At 37.7% G+C, this 23,181-nt stretch overlaps 1 long non-coding RNA gene across 2 annotated transcripts in view; it reads right to left on the minus strand.

Annotated features, from left to right (window-relative positions):
* LOC149074030 (uncharacterized) overlaps window positions 1-20,377 on the minus strand; it is an 89,606-nt gene extending 69,229 nt beyond the window's left edge. Inside the window, exon 1 of one of the 2 annotated variants that reach the window (XR_016194460.1) lies at window positions 20,009-20,377. This is a non-coding gene — a long non-coding RNA (uncharacterized LOC149074030). The remainder of the gene's footprint in view (window positions 1-20,008) is intronic. The other variant, XR_016194461.1, reaches the window with a different exon arrangement.
* Window positions 20,378-23,181: the final 2,804 nt, after the last annotated feature.

The following is a 23,181-nucleotide window of genomic DNA, read 5'->3' on the forward strand; positions in this document are numbered from 1 at the left end:
AGCCCTAGGGGTTGGAATCTTTGGTGGAGCCCCTCTATAGTGAATATACATATGGAGAAAAAACAAAAAATGATAAAAATCATTCCGGGTCCGAGGGCTGCAGCCCTGTCAGCCCCACTCTTGTGGAGGCCATGAAAATAGTACTACAATAGTAGTCAACTTGCTGTGTAACATTTTAGTCAGTCTACATTGAAAACGTACAATCTCTAAGGGCAATGATATGCTATATTTAAAAAATTTTGGAAATTAAAATATTCAATAATAAATTGTTTTCTCCCAGTTTTCACATTAAAAAAAAATCTCTCCTGAAGGGAGGGGCACCCCCCCCCCCCCCGCGTACGCCGCTACGGCCCGTTATGCTCTTAAAAAGACCCTGGCCAGTAATTTTAATGACAGTCCTATAATGATTTCCTGGATTTGAGGAATTTATTATGAAGTTTCTGTGCATATATCTGCAACGATGTTACCCCCCAGGGACGTCTCAAGAGCATCATGGGGGCCCCGGGCCAAGTGATTTTTCCAAGGCCCTAACGGCAAATTCTCGAATATTTCAACCAGATCTCATTTTTGTGAGGGGGGCCCATTCCCTCTTGAAACCCACCCGGGCACCCTGCCTTAAGACAGCACTCTGGTTACTTCCCCCCCCCCCCATTAAAACGATTTTCCTCGATTCAAGGAATGGAAATACCGGTTTTACACAATTCGTTAAATCGAGGTTCGATTCTTAATAACGAATAATTTTAACAAACCAATCAACTCACTCTGGATCGATGAAATGTTCCAAAGTGAGGGAAAAATGGCGAAGAAGAAAACACAAACTAAATTTTGACGCCAAAACCATACTAGTTTCTTCACAAAATCCCTCTCAGCCGGCAACCCATTCATTTCTGTTACATCAACACTGCCTTAACGAGAATTAACGGCTCGTAATTTCACCGCGTACCTTTCCGCACACATAATGAATGAATTCATAAAATAGATTTTTAGCCATATTTTGATTTAAAGAGATAGAAATCGACAATAATGATCATACTTGGTCATTATTCCAGACGAATCCCGAAGTTTGACATATCCACCGCTTGTGTTGTTGGCATTGTTGACCAGCGATCAAAATGACGAAATCTCGCCAAAATGTGACACTTCAGAAGACACAAGTAGAATTATAAAAATATATAAATGAAAATAAGAGAAATATGTACTGTACTCTGGTGGCTCAGTGGTGGAGCCCGCCCTGACTGTAGCCGCGTAACTAGAGGCGCGTCGCTCGTCAGGGAAAGCGGGGGTTCAAACCCCCCCAGAGGAAGCGTTTTTTTGTTTTTTTCCGTTCCATCTACAAAATTTGACGGATCTGTAATTTTGGTCAAAAATCTCTTTCAAATGGTCTTCGATCGTCAAATTATTTATTTCGGTATTATCAAACAATTTCCCGATATGCAAAAATTACAATTTTTTTTTTTTTTTTTTTTTTTTAGCGCTGTTCAGGTAATTTCAAATTTTCTCCGAAAAGATGATTGATATACAATGCAAAAATTCAATGATTTTTTAAAAAATTAATGATTTATAAATTAGAAAAAATGAATTAAAAAATTCTAAATATACATATTCCATTATAAAACAACTGGTTTTTTTTTCTTTGGCATGACTTGGTTATATATCATTGCTAATTCCATATAGATATTACACTTAAACCACATATTCAAATGATGAGATTGGATCACAGGCAGGAGTTCATGTACCTATGCTGAAAAAATTTGAATATCAAAATTTTGGTCTATAATTCGTTTCAGAAAAGATTACAATGGGTAAAATGAATGTACCAACTTTTTTTTTATATGCTTATGTTGCTAAGCTGACCATATTTCCTTGAGAAAAATACGGTTTATTGCCAATTTTTGCTGTAAATTATGCGAAAAGCAAGCAAAGTTGCCAACTACTGCTAAAATCACAAATTACTAAAACGTCGCCAATGGTGGGAAATGAAGCATTATTGCAAACTACAGTGAATTAAAATTAATTCTACGAAATAAAACGTTTAACATGAAATATAGGCGAGATAAACATTCTTATAGCGTAATTGAGTTGGAAAGATAATTTTAATCCTTGATTTCAACAAAGAATAAAAATCCAAGTTGGCTTCGTTGAAAATACTTAATAAAACGGAACATTTTTACCAAAAATTCTTGACGGCCGAAAATACGGGAAATTACCAACTGTCCCATCTTTAGAATTTTTCCTACGTTTTATGAGAAATTTTGTATAAAATTTCTAACAGACTCTATCATAGTTTATATAGACAGCTCATTATCCAAGAATCTCTGGCAATTGAATACTTCGATCTAATTAAAAAAATATGTTATCTCATCGACATTTAATTCAGCATTGGAATTGGTAGCCGATTGTATTCAGTTCAAGGTTTATAAATTTATTACAGATGGCAGCATATGGTTATTTTGATAGCTTAGCAAAATGGTTTTTTAATTGGACGAGTCAAAGTGTGTTGAACAAAAAAAAAAAAATAAATAAATAAAATGCTAATTTCATACAAAATTCAGTAAATTTCATTATTCGATCAATTTCAAACGTTCGAAATTATCGCCAATTTTTAAATTCATTTGAAAACCACACCACTAATTTAATTCGTAATCAATAACTTTTAAGGAAAACCGATACGTATTCGGTATTACGTTATTCGGTACGCACTCTTATTCGACCATAAAATTGACCAAACATTCGATAAAAATCACTATTCGTCCCATCTGGAATTTTTTTACGTTCTATGAGAAATTGTATCGTTTGCGCAGGTCATTATATCACCAGTTATTCTAGAAAATCTTCATCGGACATCGGCACCTAAAGTTTTCTGTATATCGTTGTTCAAGTTGGATAACACAAAATTTTCTTATTTCATGATAGTTTTTTTAACATATAAATAAGACTTTCGATTCTGAAAATTCGAAAAAAGAAAATTTAGGACTTCCCTCCCCCGAAAAAACCATGCTTGTGAACTTTTTCTGACCTCAGGCCAAAGTTCGCAATTGTTGACACTGCCATCAGATGGCGACTTGTCCGAGAATGACGTCACTCTCTGCTATCCATATGAATAGAAATAGAACCCCTTTATATATCAAGGCGTCTTACCATCGAGCTTATATTACACATTTATCATTTATTGTTTTAAATTCCTGTGGATGCCGTAAGAAAATAACGGGAATTGTGTGTTTTCACTGAGTCACGTAATCTTCCAACGAATGATGTTGGACGACACCGTTCTCAGCACTGCCAAGGCGGAGACCGATGACGTCATACTCTCTCCAGTAATATTAAGACGCCTTCATAAGGGGTAAGACGCCTTCATATGTATTAAGGAGTTCTAATAAGGGGTTGTATTAAGGGGTTCTAGTAATATAAGCTCGGTGCGTCTTAGCTGACTGACGCCCACGTCCGGCCAGGACCGTACCATGGCCGGACGTGGGCATCAGTGGGAGAAAAAACTCAATGAAGAAATATGTTTTAAAGTGGGAAAAAACAATTTTTTCCCCAGAAAAAAACATTCCGGAAACCTGAAAAGGAGGACAAAAGGGCGAATTTTCCGAAACGTAAAGGAGGACGGTTGGTAACCCTATTTTCTTGGAACTCGTGGGCACTGAATAACAAGGAAATAGGGTTACCAACCGTCCTCCTTTACGTTTCGGAAAATTCGCCCTTTTGTCCTCCTTTTCAGGTTTCCGGAATGTTTTTTTCTGGGGAAAAAATTGTTTTTTCCCACTTTAATTCCTTCAGGAGTTTTTAATTTCTTCATTGAGTTTTTTCCCACACGCATTCACCAAAGACCGCTGAAATTCCCAGAATTTTTTCTGTTTCTGCTTTTTTTTAGCAGTTCTGTTTTAGAGTTGAGAAAAATTATTGTGGTGGTCGGTTTTATTGGTCAATAGTGGTGCCATCATCGAGCTTATATTATATAGAGGGAGCATGACGTCAGCGGTCTCCGCCTTGGCAGTACTGAGAAAGGTGTCCCCCAACATCTTTCGTCGGAAGACCACGTGATCCGGTGAAAACAAACACGATCTCCCATAGAGATCAATGTTAAAATTGCCATAGAATTGCGGAAATTCAGTAAGGCTTTCCGCCGCATCAATAATTTTAAAAATTGAATTGAATTTTTGGTTTTCGAAATATTGAGTTCGCTTAGAGATACGAAGCCCGAAAATTAAATATGAAATAATGAGCCAGACCCACTTTTGAGGTTGATATCCATGCAATGACATTAATTTCAGCTTTTTATTTATATCTCAAGCACGAAAATAAAAATTAATGTCTTCGTATTGTCTTATATTATCCAATTGCATCAATCCGTATAGTTTAGGATGTTCTGAAATTAATTATGGGCCCATATAAATTAAATTCCACAGCTTTAATCAAGCATTTTTTGAAGCAAAAACAGGCAGATTAATAACTTTAACCAAACATAATTTTAGCATTAATGAAAGATAATTCCAAGATTAATGAAAGATGCTTTCAGCATCGATGAAATTGATAATTCCAAAATTAATGAGAGATAATTTTAGTTCCAAAATAAATAGAAGTGCTAATTCCAGAATTAATGAAAGTGATAATTTCAGTTCCAAATTAATGAGAGATAATTTTAGTTCCAAAATAAATAGAAGTGATAATTCCAGAATTAATGAAAGTGATAATTTCAGTTCCAAATTAATGAAAGTGATAATTTCAGTTCCAAATTAATGAAAGAGATAATTTCAGCTCCAAATAAATGAAAGTGATAATTCCAGCATTAATAAAAGATAATTCAGAATTAATGAAAGATGATTCCAGAATAAATGAAAGAAAAATTCGTTTTAATGATACAGATAATTTCAGTTCCAAAATAAATGAAAGAAAAATTCGTTTTAATGATTCATTTATTTTGGAACTGAAATTATCTGTATCATTAAAACGAATTTTTCTTTCATTTATTTTGGAACTGAAATTATCTGTATCATTAAAACGAATTTTTCTTTCATTTATTCTGGAATCATCTTTCATTAATTCTGAATTATCTTTTATTAATGCTGGAATTATCACTTTCATTTATTTGGAGCTGAAATTATCTCTTTCATTAATTTGGAACTGAAATTATCACTTTCATTAATTTGGAACTGAAATTATCACTTTCATTAATTCTGGAATTATCACTTCTATTTATTTTGGAACTAAAATTATCTCTCATTAATTTGGAACTGAAATTATCACTTTCATTAATTCTGGAATTAGCACTTCTATTTATTTTGGAACTGAAATTATCTGTAAGCGATAATTTCAGTATTAATAATGAAAGAAATAATTTCAGCATTAATGAAGTGATAATTCCAATATTAATAAAAGCGGTAATTCCAGAATCAAAGTGAAAGATAGTTCTAAAATTAATGAAAGAAAAATTTTAGAATTAATGAAAGAAAAATTTTAGAATTAATGAAAGAAAAATTTTAGAATTAATGAAAGAAAAATTTTAGAATTAATGAAAGAAAAATTTTGGAATTAATGAAAGAAATAATTCAAAGCATTAATGAAAAAGTGATACTTCCAAAATTAATGAGATATAATTCCAAAATTAATGAAAGAGATAATGTCAGAATTAATGAGATACAATTTCAGAATCAGTGAAAGAAATAATTCCAACATTAGTAAAAGAAATAATATCAGCGTTGATGAAAAATAATTTCAACAATAATGAAAGAAACAAATCCAGAATTGATTAAAGCAATTACTCCAGAAGTAATGAAAGAAATAATAATTAATTTCAAAACATCCTATAAACTATACGGATTGATGCAATTGGATAATACAAGACAATACGGAGACATTAATTTTCATTTTCGTGCTTGAGATATAAATAAAAAGCTGAAATTAATGTCATTGCATGGATATCAACCTCAAAAGTGGGTCTGGCTAATTAATTTATATTTAATTTTCTGGGCTTCGTATCTCTAAGCGAACTCAATATTTCGAAAATCGAGGATTCAATTCAATTTTTAAAATTATTGATGCGGTGGAAAACCTTACTGAATTTCCGCAATTCTATGGCAATTTTAACATTGATCTCTATGGGAGATAGTGTTTGTTTTCACCGGATCACGTGGTATCCTTGCATTAGATGTAGACGACGTCGCGGCGGCTGGATGCTCCCTCCCGTAATATAAGCTCGATGAGTGCCATTCATTGAGGAAATTGAGATAAATGACGGCACTAAGGGTGCGTGCGCAGGCGTAACCCTACAAAGATTGAGATATTTGTTGCCTTTGTTACACATCAACACGAAAAAAGGTCCCAGTCAGCGTCAGGGACGGACGCAAAATTTTTTGCTCCCAAATGTTAAACTTAACGTAGCTCTCAACGGCCCGTTCCCAGTCGGAGCCCAGTTCAACTTTAAGCCGCTGTGGTTGTCGAGTGGTCATAGTGACGGACTCGCATCGCGGGGACCCGGGTTCGAGCCCCACCGTCACCACAGTGGTGGTCGGCCGAAGTTGGTTTTCTGTGGTTCCCAACTTCGAGGCGCAAATGCAAGCCGATCTCCCCGTTAAAAGTCTCGCCACAGAGAGCAACAACCCTACAAACAGTACAAATATTCAGTCACTACACATCACTCACTTCACTTCTGAGATGTAGATGGCAGCACTGAAAAATCATACAATACTAGATACGCACTCAGACTGTTAGTTACACGCACTTACACTTCCGGCACAACTCACTAGGTAGTAAATTGCCTATGGCAATAGACCTGAGTTGTGCTCGGTTTGAAAAAAAAAAATAAAAGCTCAACTTTAAACTTTTAATAGCTAAATAACATAATAGTCTTGGTCATAGGCGGAGATAGACTTGGAAGTCTTGGGGGGGGGAGCACGATGATGATGTCAATTCATATATGCATATATACATTAGATCAGTCAACTTCACCTTTGACGATGGGGGGGGGGGCGTATCTCCGCCCATGGTCTTGGTTTAAAATGTCTAGTGCTAAACTTAAATTCCGATGCTTTCTCCACGACATCGTGATGGATCGAGCCAACTGGAGATGGAATGAGCTCATCGAACTAAATCAGGATGAGGTAGCGGACCTTGCTGATGCTGCCAGGAAATTCCTCAAATACTCCGAGCGACAATTCATCTCATTTCAAAGGATGAAAAAGAGTGCCAATCTCCACAGGACATGCAGAGGTGACGCGATCCTCAGAAACATCTTCGACCAAAGTAAGAGGAAAATAATCGCTTCCCACCAGAAAGTCTGACACCGTTCTATGGGAAAACTTCCAAGAACTAACGGAGGTCAACTTTTGCGGTCTAGCAAATGAAACATCTCAACTCTGCTATGCGGACGCTCTCACGTGTCAAGAGTTCATAAAAGTGCAGTCCAAATTCTCTGGGGAAAAGCGGGACTTGGGAAAAAAATCACAAAAAATCTAAAGAGCCAACTTCTCACATAAGCTCCACCCCTCTGGAAGCTGTGCAAACAAGCGACCAATCACACTGTCTGCATAGACGAGGCCCCGCCTACCCCAAAGGTGGATGACGGTCACAGTCCGGCGGCATCGGGACGTGCAGAGAACGACAAGAATCTTCCGAAGCAGCGGCGCGAGTACGGGGAGAAACTCAGGAAAACCCCGCCTCTTCGACTGAGATGGTTCAAACCAAAGCGCTTGAAAGATGCGGCTTTGGTTTCTGGAAAGAGATCTGGACTCTTAATGCAGCTTTGGTTCAAACCGATCAATCGCGTAACAGTTGCACCGACGAGACCTCGCCCATGCCTTTGATCGAAACGGCCAAGCGACGACGGTCCCAATCTGCTACCCCGTGGAAATTCGACGAGAAGGCGGCTGGTTTCAGCTGGCCCCCTCCATTGAACGTGTGTGCAGCCAAGATTTCAGTTACATTTTTAAAAAGACAGTTTACAAATTATCCTACAAAATCCCAATGACCACGACGCAGTGCTAGAAGTCTGCCGTAGCAAAATCATCGAGGTACTAAATTTCACCAAGAAAGAAAAAAGTAGTCAACTTCGTACTAAGAGACCTCGACGATGCTACTCAAACATCGGACATTCGTTCGGAATTAGTCAAATTAGGTTTTAATGTGTTGAACATTTTCCAACTAACATCCAAGCGACGCAACTTGAGGAAATCAAAGCTCGCAATATGGAAAGTGACTCTCCCGAAAGACGTAAATGTCAGCAAATTTACCGAACTTCGCCGTCTAAGACATGTTATCAGCATCGAGCCCTTCAAAAAAAGGCCCAACATCATACTAGCAGTAATATCACTGGTAAAGATCCCAGTGTGCGTGAATTGCTCCAAAAATCATTCCTCTTCATATAGAAAATGCGAGGCCTTCAAGGCAGTCGCCCAGAAATTGCAAGCCGAAAATTACCGCCCGACATCAAAGCGCAAAACAATTTTTGTTAATGGTCGATTTCAGGGACGCCGGAAGTCAAAAATGATTGATGTTGCTTTGCAAAATATTTTTATATTCACCGGAACACCATACGTCCCGTAATGCTCCAGGCGGATGTACTGGACCGGTTGGAATTTGAATTCACCTTTTGACCACTGAATCAACATTGCAAGAGCATGCCAGAATATATATTCTGGGCAACAAGTTGACCAAGTATCTGAATTGCAGATTTGTTACGTATTATATTGTTACGAACTATAGATGATAGATGGGGCGATTTGTTTGATGGATCTCAAAAATATCGAAATCTGTTGGCAACAGCAGTTGATACCGGTTTTGGTTTAGAGCAAAGCTTTTTTTCCCTCGAAGTTTCGACCAGAGCTATAAATAGTGACGATCACAAGAGGAGAGATTCCAGATTAGAGAGACTGGATGAAAAGGCAGTTGTGATTGAACTTTGCGAGAAAGTTAATTCTCTGATTAGCTTGTAAATACGTGTAAATTGCTGCTGTGTAAATAAATCTGTTTGTCCGTCGAACCGCTTCTTGTTTTGTAATCTCGAAGTCTTGTGGAAATTATCCGGAACAATATTTTGCGCATGTATTGTGGGTTCGCATTTGATTCTGTGTATGCAATGTTTGACGGAGATAGATTGTATTTTTATTGGTAACATGTGGTCACACCCAGGGTTGCAACTAAGGTAGTTCAGGGAGTCTCGTGCCCTGGTCGTTGGACTAGAAAGGATGCTGAATTTACTTTTTTGTTAAAAATTATGGGGATAACAAAATGAACACTGTGCCCAAGCGACAGAGTAAACTCCCTTTTCTAGTTGCGAGTCGCAAGTTGCTGAGGTCAGGGTTGCAGTCACATTAGACCACGCATCTTCACCACGGTGCTGCCTGAAATACCCAGAGTGCGCGGTGCTGTTTTCCAATTTCGTGCTCACGAGCACTTGATCAACGTTTCAATTAAATGAAAAGGAATAACACATTATTGAATGTAAAAATTGTATTCAAGGATTGAAACATCCTGATTGCATGCATTAGTATGTCAAACTTGCCGTAAGGGTGCTCTTCTTTTGATGATGAGTACAGGCAGTGCTCACGACTGCAAAAGACCTGCACTAGAGCGTAAAACAGGATTAGCCCCCTTTCACACGATCATTAAAGATGTCTTTAGTTTGAAATTCGTGCATAAAAACTATTTTTTTTTCGCAATTTTTGTAATTATTTTTCTCCTTCACCCCTGATTCAGTGCCCATAGGCAGCCTAGAGCCCCATAGAATATGGGTATAAAGATGTCTTCATTTCGATCCTCACAAGTAGTCGATGGGAGAAAATGTCTTAAAATATTTTCAAAAAGATTTTGAAAAAAAAATGTCTTTTCGGAAAAATATGAAAGAAAAATTCCAAAAACATCCAATGTTCGAAAAATCAAATCCAAAACATTCGATGTTCTAAAAAAAAAAAATTCAGGATATATCAAAGAATTTTCAAGTAGAAAAAAGAGAGGTGGAGACTTTCAAAATGTCTGTGCTTAGAAATATTCACATCACAATTCTGTCTTAGGCCGGATATCAATATAGCGGATCAGTTAAGTTCGCTCGAATGTAACGTGTTTATTGGTTATATTTTCAAGTTTTATAAAAGAATTTTTAACCAAAGTTTTATAAGGTAATACCAGCCTTAGGCCGGGATTACACTTCAAAAGTTTTGTAGAAGCTCTTTTATAAAAGTTGAAAATTCGAATGCAACCGATGCGCCTATTGGTTGAATTTTCAACTTTTATAAACGATCTTTTATAAAACTTTATAGTGGGATCCCGGCCTTAAGCCCAGGTTAGACTATAAAAATTTTATAATAATTCTTTTAAAAATGCATCCAATAAGCTGATCGGTAGCATTTACTCGAATGCAATCGATAAATTTATTGGCTGCTTTTTTCACGTTTTATAAAACAACTTTCATAAACCTTTTAGCGTGAAGTCCCATCCCTAGATTAGTCACTTTTGAAATATAAAATTTCATTTTTTTTCAGTTTATAGACTGAATATCGAGTAAAATATACTTGTAGGTATCGGGGAACCACAAAAAATATTCAAGTGCTTGGGGCCTTCAAACGTCTTAATCCGGCCCTGAGTGAACACCGTACGTGGATAACGTTGCTTAATGAAAGTATTTTTTTTTTAAAAAAAAATTAAGATAAAAAAAATATTTGAAATAATTTCAAATATTTATATTTTTTTTAATTTCAAATATTTATATTTTTTTAATTTCAAATATTTATTTTTTTTAATTTCAAATATTTATATATTTTTTAATTTCAAATATAAATATTTTTTTTAATTTCAAATATAAATATTTTTTTTAATTTCAAATATAAATATTTTTTTTAATTTCAAATATTTAAAAAGAAAAAAAATTAATATTGTTTAATTAAATTTAAAAGTTGTGTAGTAGTTTAAAAGTATGTAGTCAATTAAATATTCGTAATGAACAGAGCGGCTTATAATTTTGGTCGCGTCAGTGGCCGTTGTTGACAAGTTTTATTGTATAAAATTGTAAAGTATGGACAAAAGCAGTTAATGTTGCTATCTCTTCATTTCAGAAGGAAACGGCGGGATAGACGTATGTGGGTACATCCTATTGATGAACAGGGACTTCATATGGTGTTTTTATATAAGTGTATTTATGGCAAATAATTAAAAAAATTCCGTGCAAAATCATCTTTAAAAAGCAGCCAAAGATGCGGACGAATTCGCTCCGCATCGTGTGAGTAGCTCCGAATAACCCAATTGTCAAAACTTCTATGTGAGGATGCGGAGCCCGCACTTAGGTTTTCACACATGCGGACGACGTCCGAACCCGACCCGCATGAACATTTCCTAGGTGCGGGGAAATTTCGGCTCGTCTGAAAGGCTCAGTATATTCCAATCGTTAAAACTTCTTCCGGACCCGCATCCGTTCCGTGTGAAAGTGGCCTTATGTTCATGATATAATTCTCATTTAAATTATTTCATTTATATTAACACATCGCAAGTGCGGGGGACTGAGATCTCAGTTTAACCTCGTCTGACTCGTACGGGTTCCCCCCCCCCCCCAACGTCAAAGGCGGAGCCGACTGATCTAGTGTATGCGTATATATGAATCATCATCTTCGTGGCTTTCCCCCAGACTTTCAAGTCCTTCTCCGCCTATATATGGCCTGACTAAAATTTAAAACTCGCACACAGGTCGGTATTTCTCACGGGCTCCCTTCAAAAGTCACTTTATAGTCTGAAAGACATGAGGGTAACCGGAGTTATGCCGGACTGCAGTCATAGAATGCTCTCAGCCAGCCCCCCACCCCCCGTTTCCGATGTGTGGTCAGGGCCACCATTACCAGAAGAGTTGCCCGATGAGAAAATAACGGGGCAAGATTCATTAATAATTTCGGGGCATCAAAAATGTTTATAGGACTCCCTTCACCTTCATTTTATATATTTTGTAGGGGTAGGATAAATTGGCATTCAACATTCCAGAATATATAGGAATGCTGTGAGAAATATCTTTAAAAAAAAATTGAGCACACGATTAAATTTAAATTAACACAAAAATTGATGAAAATTCAGCTTTGAAGGTAAATTTAATTAATGAGAGAAACAATTCCCGAAACTAATGAAAACTTTGGACGATGATATAAAAAATAATTTAAAGAAACAATTCCAGCACCAATGAAAATTAAAAATTAATGCAAGAAATAATTTCGGACTTGGAGGTGAAAGCCTCCGATAATTTACACTGGAGCTCAGGCAACACACACCCCTAAAGGCGGTTCTGGTATGGGCCATTTTTTGCAGCACGGTCCAGGATTTCTTCGACCACCTGCTTATATCTCTTCGATAAGATAGCGGTGGGGCATGAGCTGGTTAGGAGGAAGAGGAGGCATGGGCCATTTAATAGTCAATAGTTCTTTTAAACCAATGATTCTCAGCCTTGTTTGACTCGCTTTTATGTTTCAATGACGGAGCGCCGTATGCTTTTTTTTTTTTTAAATCAAATTTACTGATTTATTTCCTCGAGCAGTCACAGAACGCCCCTGGGAAGTTGACACGGAGCCCCAAGGGTTCCATGAATCACCGGTTGAGAATCTTTGTACCAAGTCTAATAATGAAAACCCTCTTATTATGCACCTGAGGTCACCGAGCTGTGCCCGGCGTAAGGAGGGCATCGAAAGCAAGGTCAGAAATAGAGGGGCAACTGCCCTGGGTGGAAAAATTTAGGCGGCGTCAGTTTTAGGTGGGAAGAACGAACATCGTTACAAAATGGTCGAATTTTGAAGTTGTGGAAGCGGCAAACCTAGTTACGACCCTGCTGAAGATACCCCCGGTAGTTGTTCACAGGGTGTGCATCGCAGCTTTTTGAGGCGTCGCGACAAGTTTATTCATTGATGCGTGTTCCTTCAAGACTTCGAAGTGCTCCTTTTTAGACTATTCTAGGGAGTCGCTGCTAAACAATGACAAAGATATGGGAGCAGTGCATGGAAAAAGTTTTGGAAACGCCACCCTACGCCTAAAAAACTACTTGTTATGGGGGGGGGGGAAGCAAGCGAACTAACAGATATGGGAAAAAATGGGTCGCGAGACCTAAAAGGTTAATAAATGCTGCTATATACCAGGGCCGTCTTAAGAGCATCATAGGCCCATAGAACAAGTGGTTTTTCTGAGGCCCTTTAGCTGGTAACATTTCAAAACATTCAACTACTTCTCGTTTTTCTGAGGCCCTCCTCTCGAGGCCCCCGGACCCATGCGTTAAGACGGGACTGCTATGCACAGGGCATGGCCCCCCAAAAAGGGGGCTGACAGGGATCTAGCCCTGGGGCCCGGGACAGTTATCATTTTTTGCTTTTTCACGCTATACATTAACTACAGAAGGGGCCCGCAAAAGATTCCAGCCTGGGGCCCCTCTCCAGGATGTGGGAGCCATGGCACAGGGCTAGGCTTATATCAGACGCAAACCCCGACGCGAAAACAATTTCGGGGCTCATCTTCGATTTTATATATTTTGTGGGGGGGGGGGAATTGGATATCCAAAGATTCATGCATTATCACAGAATATGTATAAGCCTACAGGAATACGGAAAAAAATAGACACATTTAAATCTGTAAATTAACACAAAAATTAATTGAAATTTTGAATCGATGAAAATTTCGAATTAATGAAAGAAAAAAAATCACAGGATTGGAAATTCAGGATTAATGAGGAATAACTTCCATAATTGATGGAAATTCAATTACAGAAAAATAATTACAGAATTGATGAAAATTGCAGAATCAAATCAATTGATGTTCAGACACCTTGTTTACTACAGAAACATATATATTTGATATGCAACAGCAGTGAAAAAATATTTACACACAAGATCCGGTGCGACCGCACCTGTCGCACACCCGAGGGCGGCTCTGGCTGTACACACAACATTATGTACTACTGTGCATAGAATATAGCCCAGCGGTTTCCAAACATTTTCGGTTCATGGTGTCGTTCATATTACCGCTGAAAAAAAATTTGATAATTTTTTTCAGCCTAACAGTAAAACTGGAACCATAATACTTCCATTTTCCTGGAACCGTAAGTCTTACATTAGGCCTACGATACACTGCGACATTTTATTTTTTGGCCACCCAGTCTGGGTATATGAACTTTTCTGTTTCAACAAAGGAAAACGAATGCCATAAAACTAATAAAAAACTTTTGTTCCTTGTCTCTAAATTTGTCAATATTTGGTTTTATTTCTGCATTATCCATCACCAAGAGCCTGAATTCATTTTCTTTCTCTCCCTTATTTTTTTCGGTCTGCGAAATTTTTCATACATTTTCACCGGTTCACAAATGTGATAAGTTTAAGTATACTGATGCACATTTTATCACAAATGTTTTAATAAATCATATCATTGAATCAGGGACATAGCGTACTTTCTCAGAGGCCCAGGGGCAGACTTTCTTGAGGGCCCCCTTGAAAAGGTTGTAAAATAAGTATATCTTTTGTCAAGCCCCCATTCGGTTCGGGGCGCAGAGGCAGTGCCTCTGGTTTCTCCAGCCTAGTTACGGCCCTACATTGAATTACTGAATGGATAGATTGTTTCATGGTACCACGGCACATAATTTGGAATTCACTTGGTACAGCAAATCTAAGCCTTTCGTTCTCTGCGAACCAAAAAAATATATCTCTGGGGAGCAGTGGTTCTCTACCATTTTTTCCCATCCTGCACCTCCAGTGCAGTATATGGTATCTTCCCATATCATCTTCAATAATCAATTTTCTATTTGTCATTTTTTCTTTAATCAATTACATTAATTATCTGTATTAATGATTTTTTTATGAACTCTTTTACTTATTATATAATTCCTTTTGTCGGCTGCTGTTAACATTTAATTTTGGCTTTTTTTTAAATAAATTCAAAAACTAAACTAAAAAGTTACTTTTTACTTTTTTAACATTTTTCGAAATTTGGGAAATAGTTTCAATGAATTGTTCACTTATTGATTCCAGCCGGTACAACAATATACAGGGTGTCCTGCAAGTCCTAACTCGACCATTATCTCATCAAACGTTAGTCGTAAGGAAATGGTTCCAATTTAAAAAATGCTCAACGTGTTAAAAAAAATCACCTTGTACCAGTTTTGAGAATGAAAATACAGTGAATCATAAAATAAATTTTTATATGGACACCCTGCTCTAAAAACTCCAATTAAGAAGTTTCCCTGTCTCTTCTGAGGCAACAAAAAAAGAGGGGGGGGGGAATCCACGTTTCCAAAAAAACTTATTTCTCTCTTTTCTGCTCTGCGTGAGAACTTCCCATAATAACCAATTACCAATAATACACACTGATGGCGAATATGGGTATATATCCTATACGCAAGGAAGGATATGAAGTGGGGCTGCCGCTTAATTGCGATTGCCATGACTGGAAGGCAACGGCAGGTTTTGTCTGGTTCTAGTTTCATCTAATAAAAGCGCTCTGCTTCAAAGAGAATTTGAGAAACGCATCGCAGACACGTTGGGGGAAGGGTTAAAGGAAATATGTATATATAGAAAGAAGACATAATGCAAAATGGGGGGCGTCATCCCTGCTCACAAAAAACCAGACACTGGTCGTTTTTTTAACAGAAATGGTGAGCAAGCCCGCAAAAAAAAACAACAAAGTCAAAACTTTGTTTTTTTTGCGGCCCAGTATACCAGCCAAAAGTAGCCGCTTTTTTTTTTACTTCCGTTGGTGCTTCTTTCAGGAACAAAACTAATAAATCGGGATACACGTTTAGAATTTACAAAAAATTTAGTCATATTTAGAAGGGCATTTTAAATTACAAATTAACTATTGGCTGAATTTGAATGTGATTGGTGTTGCTCTAGAACAGTGATTCCCAACGTGGGTGTTAACGCCCCCTGGGGGTGGAATGTTCCAGGGGGGCGGTAGAAGCTATAGGTATAACATAGGATCCTATGGGTTGGATTTCGTTGGGGGCGATGGGACAAAAAAGGTTGGAAAACTATGCTCTAGCATATATGTTCCTGCGTCCAGCGTCGATTTAAAGTGTAGAAGGATTTTGAAATGATTCTTTTTAATCACCCTGTATACGAAAATCAAGGACCATGACCCTCGCTGCACTTCCTTCTTGCATAAGGGACAGACACCAAGTACATCAAAAAACAAAGTAAATATTTATATTATATTTAAAAAAATTGAATATCTTTGGAAGTCAATATCGCCTAATTAAATTCGAAACAAGCGTTCCGGAAAGGGTTTTCAGGATAGCACATTTACTGGCAAAAAACCGGAACATATGGTCAGTCTGTGCAGGGGTCGCCGATAAATTTATTGGTCAAAAGGGGGTCGCGCTTCAAAAAGTTTGCGTACCACTGCTATATGGATCAGGAGATCTGGCTGGCCAATTCCTATGCCGAACATTCTCACTTTCCAGATAATCGTTGACCAGGTGAGCCCGATGTGGACAAGTGTTTTCGTCCATAAACAAGAATCAAGGTCTAACTGCGCCCCTGAAAAGTCAAACATAGGGCTCGAAGATCTATTTATACCTCCTAGCAGTCAGGGACCCTCTGTCAAACACATGGAGGGGTGCGCGGCCGTCCAACATGATGCCTGACCGGACACAATGATACCTCCACCACCATAGTGGTCCATTTCCTTGATTAGATTAGATTTTGGGTTTATTGGCGCAAGGACCAATAAGGTCAAAATGCGCCAACCAAAACAAATGATTGATTAAAAACAAGATGAAACCCATACTTGTCAAGTCCAGAAAGTAAAACTAGGCTTAAAACAATGGCATGGATTGTAAATAACTATAATTTGTTATAAAAACCAATGGTTTTGATTAATTTAAAAATGCGAGATGCATCGCAATGGTCCGATAAAATGCCACGAAGTGAAAGATGATTCTGACCAAAAGCGGTCGTAAAATGATGACGATGATGTGAACAAGTAAAAGCATGAGCAATGGTCTTTGACATTGTGGGCACTCAGGTTGACTCTCTCGTAGTAACAGATATGATTGCGTGAGGCGACTGTGTCCGATGCGCAACCGGGCAAGCAGAACTTCCTTTCGGTTAGTCCTGCAGCTCGAACACCAATGGCCAAGTGTGGGCTTGATGGCATGTATTTTGTTATTAATTTGATTGTTCCAATGATCCTGCCAGCGGCGATGCATCACTTCTCGGAGAATTGAGAAGTGGTCACTGGCAGGTACCAAATCCATTTCCCTGATGTGGGAGGGATGGTATTAGGTACTAGGCTCTCTCCAGATGAGTGTACGTCGAGAATCAGTGTCCAGGCTGAATCTCGACTCATCTGAGAAGAGCACGGTGCTCCAATGAAGTCTGATCCAAGGCTTATGTTGTCTGCACCATCCTATCGCGCTCTCGTGTGCTGTAGTTAGCGGGACGCAAACAACGGGTTTTCTGGCATAAAGCTCTCTCTCATGAAGCCTTCGAGCAACAGAAACCGTAAAACTCGAGTTCTAGTGGCAGCATGTAGCTCACGTAAGAGCCTATGATGTTGTAGCAGTCCTGTGGCACAGCGCTGAAAGTGCCGAATAACGAGATCCTCATTGGTAGTCATGGATCTTCGACGACCTTGTCCAGGTCCTTCTCTATATGTGTGTGGGGATCAGTGTCCTGAAACTTTCCACAAATTGCAGACGACACTGGGCGTTAAATCGAGCTCTGTAGCCACCAAAGCTGCATTAAGAGTAACTTTGGCCACTATAGCCACTTGCGATTGCCCTGCCTCCAACCTACCGACGATTCTCCATCCCATTCCATCATCCATACGTTTGTGGCTACTCATTTTACCTGATAGTTATAAAATTTACCCAACTCTTGCGAGAGACACAGCGAATGTCGCGGAGGAGTAAAAGAACACGAATTGCGGAAAACGCCTCGTACGCTTATCCCCTCTGTGGTCACAGCTCCGCCCACAGCACGAGCACGCTCACGTATTCGACACTGAATATTTGCATATTTCTTCGGCGGCATGATTAATACTTTTGGCTCAGTACTTTTTGGGGCGGGGTGCATGTGTGGTGTAGCAGTAGTAGGTAGGGCCTCCAAAAAATGATGTTCTTAAGTCAGCCACCTCGTTGGGCAATTTGCCTGTTGTGGCGTTGTATTTGTATATAAAATATCTTATTGATAATTATGAAATGTAAATCTTGATGCCAAGTTGGAAATATTCTAAATCTTAGTTTACACCATTTGTGAAAACATTTATAATCTACAATAACTTGACTATTCTATCGAAAATATCGGATATACATCAAAATATCCGATATATCATTACCTCAGAACCAAACTATCGTGTATCTATTTTTGTCAATTTTGAGACACACATTACTGTTTTCTTGTAGTTCTCATTTTGTAGTTTAGGGCCATAATATTGCATTTTAGCTAAAATAATTTTTAATTAAAATTTGGTACTACACAGCATGGTACTCTTCGAGAAATTAAAAAAGGAAATTATTGCTTCTCTTCATAATATAAAATCACTTAAATGATCATACGTTTATGAACGTTGATCATGAAAGTTTTTAGACTTGATGTAAAGTAATAGTTAGAACATATCTCAACCTAAAAACATTCATGTGATATTTTAAAATATGCTTTTCATGTAACTTTTCGCATTCAGCATCAAAATTGTGATCCAATATTTTCGATAGAATAGTCAAGCTATTGTAGATTATAAATGTTTTAACAAATGATGTAAAATCATAAGATAGTATGGTTCTGAGGTAGATATATCACAATATCAGGTATTTTCGAAAATATCACGATATTTTTGAACCCTCGAAACACTAACTCCCACTAGAGGGAGAATGACAAAACTTTAGCCCTGTGGTCCGGAGGGTTAGGGCTCCAGCCGGGAACGATTCTCAACGATTATTGCTTTTTCACACTTTAGTGTGCCCGCCAAAGATGATATCCTGGTGGCCCTGCTGTAGTATGTGGTGGGGGGGGGGGGTGTCGCCTTTATTTAAAGTGCATAAAAAAAATTCAAATATGCAAGGTCTCGCTCATAAATTTGGAGTACTAGATATGAACAGAGGAGGTGGCACCAGCTAAGGCGGCCATCTCATATAGCGGCTCCAAATCGAAGTTGAAAAGGGGGGGGGGGGGAGAAAGCCTTTTCGAGAAAAAAAAATGTGGTCGGGGAAGATAAAAATATGTCCCGCACAGGTAGACTTTTATTCTCGAGCCGCCTCTGGCACAGAAAGAAATTGTGACCAATTTGCCCCCTTTTGGTCCGGCACACTAGCTTGAGAAAGGGTCAAATTGCATAACAAAATCGAGTGTACAACCGACACGCTCATGTTTTATTTAAAGTTCTAAAAAAGATCTATCAAACTCTAAAGCCGGGATTACACTATAAAAGTTTGATAAAAGTAATTTTATAAAACTTGTAAAACGCCACCAATAAGATTATCAGTTTCATTTGCTTGAATGTAACCTATGAACTTTATTGGTTGAATTTTTTGAGTTTTATACATGGGATTTTATCAAGCTTTTATAGTGTAATACCGGCCTAATATTTTACAATACCACTCGGAATTATAATTATTTATAAATTTTCCTAAAGACGAGCACCCACAGTTTAGAAACACTTCCGACGCCCCTGCATCCACATAAGCTTCATCTTTTTTAAAACCGAAGCCATTACAGAGGTTGCAAATGATAAATTTCCTATAGCAAATGGTAAAAAAAATTTCTTCGTCCATAACTAACGCAGCAACAACACTAACGAAGACTGACGAAAACTTTTGCAAAAACAATTTTATATAAACCTTTTATAGTATAATGTGGTCCATTTCCTTTATAAAATCAATTTTATAAAAAAAATTTGAATATAAAATTTATAAAAGATTTGTCAAATTTTATAAAAGAAATTTTATCAAACTTTTATAGTGTAATACCGGCTTTCTAATCTCGTCATAATCAAATCTTGAAATAGATGATGATTCAAAACTTAATTATATACAATTATTTTGATCAATTAATTATAATACGAAACCTCTCACCTTCGCATATCATAGTTCCTGCTGTTGAAATTCCTTTTTCTCCCGGCATTTTTTTAGCCACGCGATAATAGTTTTTGCTAATTCAGTTTCCACTGAATGATATGAGTGTAGCAATTATCACATTTCCCAGGGACTTAAGGAAGAATAAAACTCTTCAGTATTCCCTAAGGTAATGCAGTTGTCAGTCAGTCATTATCACCAAAATATTCTAAAATTCTTAGTACATATTTCTGTACCACCACTTCAAATAAAAATAAACAAGTGAGAATACACTGAACGATACAAAATGAATGCACGTGAAGACCTCAAAACAAACTAAAAGCAGCCAAAAACTCGTATTCATAATGCTAACAATAACACAATGCAAGTGCCTTTCTTAGAAATTGGCATCCAATCAGTGAAAAGCATCTTTTCTGCAAACAACCTTGAAAAAAGTTAAAGGGGCCGTTCAACAATGGAAATCGGATTATACCCTGGTGAATGAGATATTTCCCAGAAAGTACAGCGGATTTCCCTTTAACGTTCCCACTTATAAGACTAATTTTCGTGGCCACGTTTTTACTTATATATATACAGTATACTACTTCATCAAGATTTCGATTTAAAGCGTTTTCCCGCTTACGATTTTTCATGACGGTTTTTTTTTTTTGAAAAACTTTACGAAAAATTCCGGGATCCATTGTAGATCATAACAAGTCCTTCGACAGGATCCACATTTTGATTTTCAAACAAAAGGAAAAATTGATTATAAATCATTGCCTACTAAAAAAAAAATCGGTATTTCTTAACCACGGAACAGGAATATTCCCCTAAGGCGGTCACGGAGAAAAATAAACAAGACGCCATGGGGGGCGGCATAGAGAGTTGTAAAAAAATTCAGATTTTAAGAGTTTTGAAGTGAAATATGGGTAAAAGTATGATTAAGGCTTCTTGAGAGCCAAAAGGTTGACTTATCCACCATCTTTGGTGAAGTACGACGTCGTCAGTATTATAGCTATAGCCAATCACTGTTCAATGTACTGTTTTTTTAAATTTTAGCAACCCCCTTCCTCTGTGATTCTGAAAGAAAAAAAAGAGTGAACTTAGTACCCCTCTTAGTCCAGCACCCAGGCACCAGACTAGGGTGGACAGATGTCCCGGTTTTTCGCCCTGTCGGGACGCCTGTTTGTTACGGTTTTTGCTTGCGCAATGAAATAGAATTGTTTTTTGTAATATTTTTCCAATTTAATTTCTAGCTACGTTAGATATCATGCTAAGAATTTATTATATCACTCGTTTGAAGTGAACAGACGCACTATTTTCCGCTGAGCATCCGAGAGCTAAGATTTGGTACCCAACTCAAGTGTGGTGTGTGTGGGCGTGATTAATGATTAAATTTTTTTTCCTCTGAAGACGCGTCAATGGTGTCGAAATGCATTTTTTTGTGAATTTGCCTTATTCGTTGGTGACTTCTTAATACAGTAAAACCCCACTTAACGGTCACCCCTCTTTTACGGACGAATTTTTTTTGTCCCGTCGGTGTCCACAAGAGAAGTTTCATTGTATTAAAGAAACCAGACGCGTATGTGCGTGTGACCCCACCTTTGCTCCGATATAGGATATAAGCTTAGAGGAAAAATAGTCTCTTACTTAAATGTCTCCTACTTATATGGCGCTCCACCTTACGCCAGGCTCTCGCTCTCAGTCTGCTCGAGTTGCTGTCCGAGCCAACTATAAGTGTAATTATGGCTTCTAATTTGAGAAGTGGTGATCGAGATATTTATCTAATTGGCAGTGAGTGTCACCAAATTACCGGAAGCAAACTTCCATCTAACAGGCAAATACTATCGGTGCTATTTTATAATTTACGGGAGGTTAAACTGTCTTTAAGTGAGCTAGAGCATGTGCCAACTTAGCAGTGCGCGAATCCATCATTGTCAGGAACGCAGAAAAAACATGAACGTAAGTTTATATCAAATTTGAATAATTTATTTGACATTGCTCACTCAAATGCTTTGGAAATTATAAAAATTGAAGACAATAAAAATTTTCTGAAACAAAAAGAGCCGGGGCGAAGGGGGATATCTTGGGGGGTCGATATGAAGTTAGCAAAGCGTGAAGAAAGGTCATTATTGAGAGTCAGAGAACATGAAAACAGACGGGCTAAGGCTCATTGTAGTTCTGAGATCGCTGGCACAATTTCATGGATTCATCAGAAGAATCGTCAGGCATTGGGGATATTCTGATCAACCTGGGCTCCTTCATCAAACATTACCCAGACGTTCCTTGAGGAAAACATGGATGCGCAGATAAGTTTAGGGATGAAAAATGTACATGGGAGGAAATGTTTTTCAACTCCAAAATCAGTGATTGTACTCGATGCCACATTAGTCAGCAAAATGTTGTTTTATTCTCGAAGCCGCAGCTGAATCTTTTAGGATACAACATAGATGAACTGGCAATCAACCGAAATACGATCCAAAGATATCGGAAAGATTTTTGTTAGATGAAGGCTACTAAGATTAAAGAATTGTTTAAAGAAAATGAACCCAGTATTGTATCTGTTCGTTGGGATGGTAAATTGCTACCTGCTTTAAATGTGAGATATTTGTAAAGTGACAGGCTACCTATCATTTGTTACATATAAAGATCAAGAAAAATTACTCGGGGTGCCAAAATTAGAAAATTCTTCAGGGAAGAAGCAAGCTATGGCTGTATAGAATGTTCTGAAAGATTGGGGATTGGAAGATAAGGTTCAAATTCTCTGTTCTGACACAACCAGTTCCATCACTGGTCGTATCAACGGTGAGATTACATTTCTAGAGCAGTATGCAGATCAAGAGATGATATATTTTCCATGTCGGAACCACACGTATGAATTAGTGCTATGAAGTGTTTTCGAACATGAATTACCTCAAGTGACTAGTAGTCCAGATGTTTTCTTCAAAAAAAATCAGAGAAAAATTGAATAATTTGGAAAAAGAAAATTATATATGGACGGGTATAAATACTTGAACGAAATATGTAATGAGAGCAAAATACTGAGTAATGTGAATTATATTTTTTAATGCACTTGAACAAAAGAAAACTGAAGCACAATTATCTGGAGCTCGTTGAATTATGTATAGTTTTTATTGGATGGAACTCAGACCACCAGGAGTTTTACATCATGCTCGATGGATAGTAAAGAGAAT

The sequence above is a fragment of the Pholcus phalangioides genome, unplaced genomic scaffold, assembly GCF_987345545.1.
Source record: "Pholcus phalangioides strain wild (caught in Gottingen) unplaced genomic scaffold, Ppha-v1.0 ptg000017l_1, whole genome shotgun sequence".
Lineage (NCBI taxonomy): Eukaryota > Metazoa > Arthropoda > Arachnida > Araneae > Pholcidae > Pholcus > Pholcus phalangioides.